Here is a 9,825-nt window from a genome sequence, read left to right on the forward strand (position 1 = left end):
TGAATCACCACATAGAACACTGATACCATTGTTGCTTTGTTATGCCCTGAGATCTCTTTCTGGGGTGAGTAGATGTTTGTGGCGTTTGTATGCATGTTGCATTTCCCCAGAAATAGACTATATGCAACACTTGGTGCCAGAACACAGGTACAAGTAAACTAGACATGAGTTGGAAAGGAGTGATTGTATGGTCCTGGTTATGGGTAGCAAGGCATGCAACTGAGGCTCTGAGGAGGGATTGTAATCCATGGAGATGGCTCTGATAGCACTTACTGTTCCTGGATGGTGTGTGTTAGTGTGCCCTTGTGCTATAGCAGTGGTTGCATAGCTCTTGCTATGGCTAGTGAGACATGCTACTAAGGCTCAGCCATCAGACATAGGAGTAGTCTGTAGGAGGAATCACAGGATGGCAATCTTAATCTGTGTGTTATGGGGTGGCATTTCTGCTTGCTCAGTGGGGTCCACCATGTGAATATGAAGATACCCTGAAAAGAGCTAAAGATTTAGAGGAAATTTTGCAATCTTTGAGATTAGTATACAAGGGTTTAGCTTTTTGGAAAGCAGTCACAGAGATTGCCTGGCCACTGTTGTGTGGAGTTAGAAATGAATCTGAGGCTGAGATGGTGGCAATGAAGAAACTTGTTTGTATGAATGAGTAATTACAAAAATAAAGGGAGATATGCATATCATCCTACTTGCTAGCTTCTGATGATGCAAGGAAATTAGATACACAAGAGGATGAGCTAGAGGTATTGGCTGAAAGATAAAGAGAGTACAAGTTAGATCCATGTTTGAAAGGCCCTTCCTAGGATCAAAGAACTTGGAACCCAGGTTGAAGAATCAGAGTGAGAAGGAGGACAAGGTGGAAGTAATAGAAGATACCACACTCGTCTGACCTTTAATAGGAAAAAAAAGCGAACTCTGTGATTCAGCATGCAGATAGGGGCCTTACCAATGATTCAGTCAGTATGGACTGAGCATTTGAACTGCTATAATTGGGGACAGCTCCTGAAGAAGCAATGGAAGAGTTTGAAACAACCTGACTTGTGAGGCTGTCGGACATGAGAGCAAACAGAATCAGTTTGACTATTGTGGAAGCAGAAAAACTGAGTAATGTAGCTACCCAAACCTCTATATGGTAGTGGCTGCATAACCAGAATGAATATAAAGGAAATCAGTCCCTCTCTGATGAACTGCCTTATCAGAGCCATTAGGGAAAAATGTATTACCTCCAGCTGATGGCCGTATAGATGTCAGGGGCTGGAAGACTACAGAATAGGGATTATAGAGAATGGCAATGAGGCAATTAGGTATGAAGAAAGCAATATATGATGCTCCAGAGAGGACCCTGTTCACCACAGACTTAGTGGAGACACTGACCAGCCAAACTGGGGAAAGAAAGAGATGTTTGGACTATGGAGTTCCCTACAAGCTACATAGGGAGCTTCAGCATTGCGGGCCTTTAGAAAACTTCCCCCATTTAGGGATGAGTTTTCTGGTGAAGCAGCTGCTTTTTGAACTATCTGTGCTCCATGTAAGTAATCCCTTGCCCACACTCTTGTTAGTAACTCCAATTTAAAAAAAGCTCATTGGTGTCACCAAATTGGACAATGGTGCACATTACTTTGGTCTGTATATGCTCCCTTTCTGGGGTGAATAGAAATGTGTGTTGCATCTTTCCAGGAAATTTCTTGTCACTCGACACTCCCATTAAAGATATTATTAATGCTACTTATATAATATTAACATTTTATATGAATATAGATATTCTCCCACAAAACACAGATAGTTTACAGTGATGAAAGCAGACTGGTATAGGGTCTTATGAAAGCTATAGTTATGGCAAAATAATTTCTGAAGGAACCACAAATGTCAATAGAAGTAAGGACATAAAACTGGCCAATAAGAGTTTTAAAATGTAATCTTTTGAAATAGGAAAAAATAGCTAAAAATGAATATGGGACACTGAACTCTTGGAGGAATATAGAAGAAAATCAAAAAGGTCAACTCATTCTCACAAAGAAGTTGTATGCATGAGACATTTAACTAGGTGACTGAGACATAACTACATGGTGATGTAGGGAAGCTGGGTAGATAGTCATTAAGGCTGTCTATGAGGGACTGGTACACAATTAATTAATTCACCTTTCAAGCCAGAATAAGAATGGTTTGAATACACTGTAATATAAGAAGGTAGCAGTCTGGATATTCACTAGTGTATTATTATCTACAGCCTAACTAGAGTATTATCTGCAGCACGGGACAGTGGGATTTATAGGTATCCATTTGTGAGATGTGATTATTTGAGAAGGGTGAGTTCATTTGTGTGCAGTTTTCTTGCATGAAATTTATACCATGGGGATAGTCCTGAATGGGTAGTGTACAGTTCTAGGCTTGCCTGAGCCATTGTGCAAGTCAGTTATAGTTGTACAGTCTCTATTATGTAAATAAGGGTCATGGAAATTAAGGCAGTTTGTTGTTGCAGTGTGTAAGCTCTGTGGTGTCAGGTTTCAGCATTCTGGAGCTAGTAGTTTGGAATTCCTGGGCTGAGTCAGTGAAAATTCCCTAAGGGGGACCAGCTCCATTTTCTGGTCTCTTATTAATGGTCTTCTCTTGACAGGCAGGAAAACCCTCAACTCTGGAACAACAGCAAGAGAGTTGAAGGAATGCTGGAAAAGAGTGCCTGGCTCCTTTGCTGCTTTCTTGTTCTCCCTATTCTATTCCTACTACTATTCCTAGGCAAAGTAGTTCTATACACGGCTTCTTTTGTAGACACAGTGGGTAATGATGAACTATTCCGTTGTGGTAGTTTTTACTTTTTTTTTTGTCTGAGTCTATTTTACATCTAGAACTGGTTTTTGATTGTGTATTCCACAAATCTCTCAGGCAATACATGCTGAATAAATGAAAATTTTCACAAGAGATGTAGTATTAAGTTAATGTGAAGAATACAGTTAAAAATTAAAAAGTTGGTGGCATAAGAACCCCTGAATGCTAGCCTAAGATCTATCTCATCTAACAGTAATAGGAAGATAAGTGAGCAATTGGTTTTACTAATGTAACAGAATCTTCTCAGAAATTGTCTCTTTCTATCTTCACAATCACTCTTCTAGATGGGCATTATAATCTCCAATTTGTAGGTTTTGAAACCAAGGCTAGAGCAATTAAATGTGGTAACTCTTCTAGTCATTAAGAGACACATAATGTATGATAGGCACTGTTCCACATGCTGCCAAAGACACGCAAGACATTAAAGGTCCAGCAAGACATACATAGGCTTTTTGCTACCTAAATGTATATTCTGATTGAATAAGACAACCTTTGTGCTCGCTTCAGCAGCACATATACTAAGACTACCTTAAAAAAAAAACTACAAAAACTAAATTTAAAATAACTTACATGGTGGTTTGAATGTGAGTAAAATAAACTAACATAATTGATAGTTAGTAAGGGTGATGTAGAGGACTACCTTTGTCAATATGCTACCATCTTCCCAGTGAAATAGTGATCCTGCATTACTCAGGGGATGGAAGTAATCACATATGTCATAGAAGGATATATAGTGGTTATGTGGGATATTATTAAACAGTAGTATTAATTAAGAAAGAAGAAATGATCATCCCAATAGGCTTTGGGTGGTAAGTGAACAGAAGCAATTGTTACTAGAGTAAACAATATCACACTCTACAAATAATTAAATGGACTTGACATGAGGAATATTTAGATATCACAGAGAATAGTAGTGATTATGTTGTATTATTTATTATAATAGAAACAATAGTGTGTTTTGTCTTGTTTTTCAATATGTGTTCAAGGTTATCCTGGATCTTTGATGGAATGTTAGTTGTCATCACTCACAATGTTAGGATATTATAGGAGGTTCACCACAGGGTATCAAAATTTAGTTGCAATGATAACCAAGTTAATTTAAGTTGCATTGGAAAAAGTGTAACTAACATAGGAAAACTGTCATTTCCATTTTAAATTGTTTCCAGTCTCTCTAATTATGTTAAGAAGAAATTGTCAGTTTGAGCTATTTGAGCTATTTTGACTTAACACCTCTCTAACATTTGCTAATCTCCTTTTTAAAACAAAGACTGAGCAGCCCTTATGTTCAGCGCCTTCAGAAGTCAACAGTATCTAGCTGCAATCTAAAGATTTATTCTCATCCGAATTTACTTTTGCAGATACCCTGTATTAATGATCAATGATACTCACTTACCATTTGGTGTAGTGATATAATCTTCAGTGGTATAATTAATTTATTTAAGTAAAATAAGAGTGTTTAAAGAAAATATTAAGCAAATAACTATATAGTCAAATTGAGCATGTAACAAAAATGTTAAAGTAGACAGATACAAAACAGTTTAACAATTTTTTTTTGACAGGATCTTTTTTTTTTTATTTTACAACACCATTCAGTTCAACATAATAGCCACAGATTCCCCTGTTCTCCCCCTCTCGCCCCCCTCCCCCTCCCCCGAGCCCACCCCCCATTCCCACCTCCTCCAGATCGAGGTCTCCCCCGAGGGCTGGGATCAACCTGGTAGACTCAGTCCAGGCAGGTCCAGTCCCCCCCTCCCAGACCGAGCCAATCGTCCCTGCATAAGTCCCAGGATTCAAACAGCCAACTCATGCAACGAGCCCAGGACCCGGCACCAACGCACAGCTGCCTCCCAAACAGATCAAGCCAAATGACTGTCTCACCCATTCAAAGGGCCTGATCCAGTTGGGGGCCCCTCAGCCTTTGGTTCATAGATCCTGTGCTTCCCAGTTTAACAATTTTATCATAAGTAAAAATGCCACCTTGAATTGAATGAAAGCTCAGAGGTTTTGCATTGCACTTACTAAAGAGATTTTAAGATAATTTGGGGATTGCCAGAAGACTGGTCTCTTTGTGCGCTAGTAGGTCCAAGAGATGTTAGATTTTGTTTTGTGCATGTAGAAATTTAGATACCAATAAGATAAAACCTTTGAGACTGAAGCTCAAAATGCTTTTCTTCCACAAACTTTATAATCTGTGAAGGCAGCACCATATGTAAGACCTGTTGACTCATATAATTTTTGAATCCTGAATAATGTCCCAACCCTATAGGATGCCATTCTTAAGTCCTTTTGTATGCATTCTAACATTCAAATACACAGTGTGATAAGGTATACAGTAAAGTTAGGAGATTTTATAAACTCAATCATATACCTTCCAGGTTCATGAAAACATGTAAGCAAGAGGCTCAAACTCTGTTAAATGTCATTTTATAATGGTAATTCAGTCAAATCCTTTGTGTGCCTTCAGATGTAGGAAACCCAAACCTACTTACACCTAGGATACATATCTCTTTTAATAATAAGAGTATTTTTACTATTTGTGAAGAAGAGGTTATAATATTCTAAATGATAGCCCTCAAAGACATCAGGTCCAAATCCATGGAAAAGTATGGAAGTGTGCCTTAAATGCAGTTATGCCTTATAAGAGACAGACAAGAAGAGTATTTTCTTCACACAGAAGCGAATTAGGCAATTTGGTTGGAGTGATGGCCAAAACTCAGAAATCCAGGCAGCTGCCAGAAGATAGACGGAAACAAGAAAAGATTATTCCCTAAAGCTTTCAGGGGTATCATGGCCCTGTTGACACCTTCAATTTGATTCAGTGATATTAATTTCAAATTTCTAGATTTCAGAACTTTAAGAGAACAATTTTTGTTAGTTTAAGCTGCCAAACTTTTGTAGCATTGTGATAGAAACCACAGGAAATTAATACAGGGATCCAATGCAATCTTTCCACAGAGTCACTATTTGTTTCTTTTATCTATGGACACATTGCAATTCTTGACTTCTCATGGATTGTATATTCAGAGATTGCAGTAGCTAAATCAATTCAGATAGGAGAGGTCTCTGCTGCTGTACATATAGGTAGGCTACACATAGGTAGGCTGTTTCTATTCACAGTTATAGAAATCCATAGGGTCATTGTGGCATGGTGAAATTAGTGAGCAAAAGAAAAAAGGAGCTAACTAGAAACTCACTGAGTAGTCATTCCATTCACCTAATAGGTAAGAACCCATTCTATGATAGATGATGTCTAATAGGCACTGACATATTAACCAAGGAATCATATTCTATTTATTGTCCCACTCACATAGGCACATACACATATTTTTTCAGCAGACACTTTGTTCCTATCCTGCTCATATTTCTCCTTCAAGAGCCTTGAGCAACCAGTCAAACTATTTGGTATTGCTAATGTCTCCATACAGTCTTAGCTGAGACTTTATAACCATTCACACAGGTCGATAAGTAGTTTTTCCCACTGATGAGCCTTTGATGTAACTCTGGTCCTTGGTGACTTGCATATTGTGCCATACCAGTATCATTTCTGAATTTCTCTCATCCCATCAACACGTCATAAGGACAGACTATAAGGCTATAGGTAAAAGTAAAGGGACAAATGCCATAGCAGAGGTAGGTGGCACAGGAATCTGGAATACTTGTTTATGTAACTTATTGTTGCTTTCTTGGGCAACATCATGAACTAGAGAATTCTCTAGCTTTACATAATGAATCCATTTAAAGAGGCCCAATTCTGTGAGCCTTTTGATGACACTTTCAATATTCTGCCAAGTTATTTCTAGCAATGTCACCTCATTTCCTATAGACTCTTATTTTCGAGCTTCAAAGAACCATTTCACCTGTGTTTTAAGATTGACTCTAGTGTCCTTGCTAAAATGCTAAATCCTGTTTCAGAGGAATGCTTCAATAAAACCTCCTTTATCTAGCCTTAAATTCAGTGACCCTCACCCCAGTCCAGCAAACACAAGACTCTTTCTCAGGCATGTTCTTAAGTTTCCTACAGGAACACATTTGCCTGGCATAACAGGAACACAACTCATTTGCTTGGTTCATGGTGAGACTTGACCCTAGTTTGGGGCAGAAGCAAATAGGTGAAAGCAGAACAAATCTGTGGACTTGTGGTTTTTCAAGTGCTTCAAGAACCCCATCTCATCTTTTCTTTTTAAGTGAATATTGGTTTCTGAAGTCAAACCCATGAAGAAAAGATATTACAGATTTACAGTATGTTCTAATCCTATATGAATTTGTTATTGGTACTGTAGCTATTACAAACAGATTTTGAGCACATTCCACCCTCTGTCTCTAGGACATTAGAATTGCTTTAATAGCTGTCAAGTAGCATTCTGACTTCAGCATCATGCCCTAAATTCATAGTTGGCTGCCCTCTGACTGCAAATTTCTCTAGAGATTCAACTGCAGTTAAAAATAGCCATTAAAACACACAATTCATATAATTTCTTTTGTTCCCATATATGTATTGTGCTAGAACTGTTGCACCTGCATGCCTTCCTACTTCCTCATATGCACAAATCTTACAGGCTATGATATAGCCTAGAGTTACTAACAACAGTTCCCTAACCTGCTTTAATGTCACTCTGTAACCATGTAGGCAGAAAGTGATTTAATACCAATATTCATTCCAACATACAATTCTTCCTAAAATCACTTGGGATATCATCCACCATCTCCTCATAGTTTCAAAAAGGAAATGGTGATATTATGACTTACCAGAAAGTTATTTATTTAGGGAAAGTTCCTCTAGAAACATGAATAGAATGAGAAAATGAAAAACAAAGGAAAGAAAAACCATCAAGAGATGTGTAAGCAAGCAGATAAACACTGTGGCAACTATAGCTAAGTTCTGAGAGGGATCCTCCTAGAGGCTCAGACTCTTAGATTTATCTCACTGACTTTGTTTGGGTTTTTATTGCTGTGAAAAAACACCATGACCACAGCAACTCTTATAAAGAAAGCATTTAATTGAGGTGGCTCACTTACAGTTTTCAGAGGTTCAGTCCATTATCATCATGGCAGGGAGCATGGTGTGCAGGCAGATGTGGTGCTGGAGTCCTACATTGTGCAGGCAACAGGAAGTCAAGTGACTTTCACAGTGAGGAAAGCTTGAACAAAATAGACCTCAAAATTTGCCCCCACAGTGACACATTTCCTCTAACAAGACCATACCTCCTAATAGTGCCACTCCCTTGGGGCCATTTTCTTTCCAACTACCACACCCACTGAGAAGAGAGGAAGCTTGGGAGTCTGTCTTCCAATTCCATTCCATCATTAGTTGAGGAGTTCTAGAAGCCAAGCATTTCTAGCCAGTCTCTTTCACACATGGACTGAGATAAATCTTCATGTAAAGAACCATGAAACACTCCAGAATATATTATAATACCATTAAAATATGATGTTTTCTAACAGGAGTATCAGCAACTGGATTTATTCTTCTAGGGAATATAACAACAAGATTTTCAAAGACAGGCAATATTAAATCTAATAGATGATATGATGAAGGAGATGGAATTTTCAAGAGGGAAATGCATTTGATTAGAAGGGCAGTGGGAAATTTTCAGTTGAGGAATTGACACAAGAAAGGCTAAACATAAGTTCAGTCAAAGGGATGACAGTCATTTTTTTTTCAAATTTGAATATATATCTGACCTCACAGCTATTGAGTAATTTAATTGTAGGGAGTTTTTAAAGTATCTTATCAAATATCATCAACAAGACACATTTTTAAACAAGGGAGATGACAAAAGGAACTTCAAAATATTTATCTCTTGTATCATCCATAATTTTCTTCTGTTCATAAATATTGAAGGAACAGCAAAGTATTCAGAGGTGTTGAATACAAGCACAAATGTTATTTTGTTCTAACATTTATTACTAAAATAACTAAGCAAGTTTTGAATCAGTGGGTATAAATCTTTCTATCAAAATATATACATTATTTTTATTCACACATTTCCACCCTCTTTACAACTTGGAGAGTGAATTATAAGAACAAAGTAATAACCCTCCAGATACTGACTGTCCGTAGAAGGAAATACTGACATGCCATAAACATGTTTTCTTTTTTGTCTACTTTTGCTCATCTCCAACCTCTTTGCTTCATCTGCTTTCCCCTGGCCCTCTAAATATATAAGCCAGCAACACTTGTTTTGCTTTGCTGCTTTGCTCCTGCTTTAGTGCCTATTTAAAAAAGAATGGCTTGAATTAGAAAGCCATGTTTACTGTGCAGAGTTATTGACGGAAATATTAATGGTTGCTGAAATTAACATAATTTTAGGCACTGATGTTTTGTAGTGTGTTTCTCAGAGAAAAAAATTGAAGTTGTTTCCTGACTCTATTCATCCATATACTACACATGCACATTCTGGTGCTTAAGAACTATACTTGGAACAGGGAATGGGAACATGACTTATTCGTTACAGTGTTTCGTGTCTAAATATAAAGAGTTGAGTTTGATCGACAGAACCTAAAGAAAAGACAGGGCATTGTGGAGTGCACCTCTAATCTCAGCAAGGAGGGGGGTGTCAGAGATAGGAGATTGCCTAGGGCTTAGTGGCCAGTAAGTCTAGTGAAATTGAGCTCCAGGTTCAATGAGAGTTCACAACTCAAAAAGTAAGATGCAGGGATTAGAGAGATGACTCAGCTGTGAGCACTTACTGCTCCTTGCTGAGGAGCTGGGTTTGGTTCTAGGCCCCAACATGATGGCCCATAACCTTCTGTAACTCCAATTCCTGCAGATTTGATGCCCTCTTTTAGCTTCTACAGGCACTACACCCATGTGGTACAAAAACATATATGTGGGCAAAACCACCCGTACACATAATTTAAAAAAAAATTCAATGGGTATAATTTATTTTTATAAAATTTCATGATTGTAGATAACAAGAGAAAAATATTAATTAATTATGCATTGAATACCCGCTGTTACAGGAAGTCACATGATATTTAAGCTTGAATAGATTC

The sequence above is a fragment of the Peromyscus maniculatus genome, chromosome X, assembly GCF_049852395.1.
Source record: "Peromyscus maniculatus bairdii isolate BWxNUB_F1_BW_parent chromosome X, HU_Pman_BW_mat_3.1, whole genome shotgun sequence".
In the NCBI taxonomy this organism is placed as follows: Eukaryota; Metazoa; Chordata; class Mammalia; order Rodentia; family Cricetidae; genus Peromyscus; species Peromyscus maniculatus.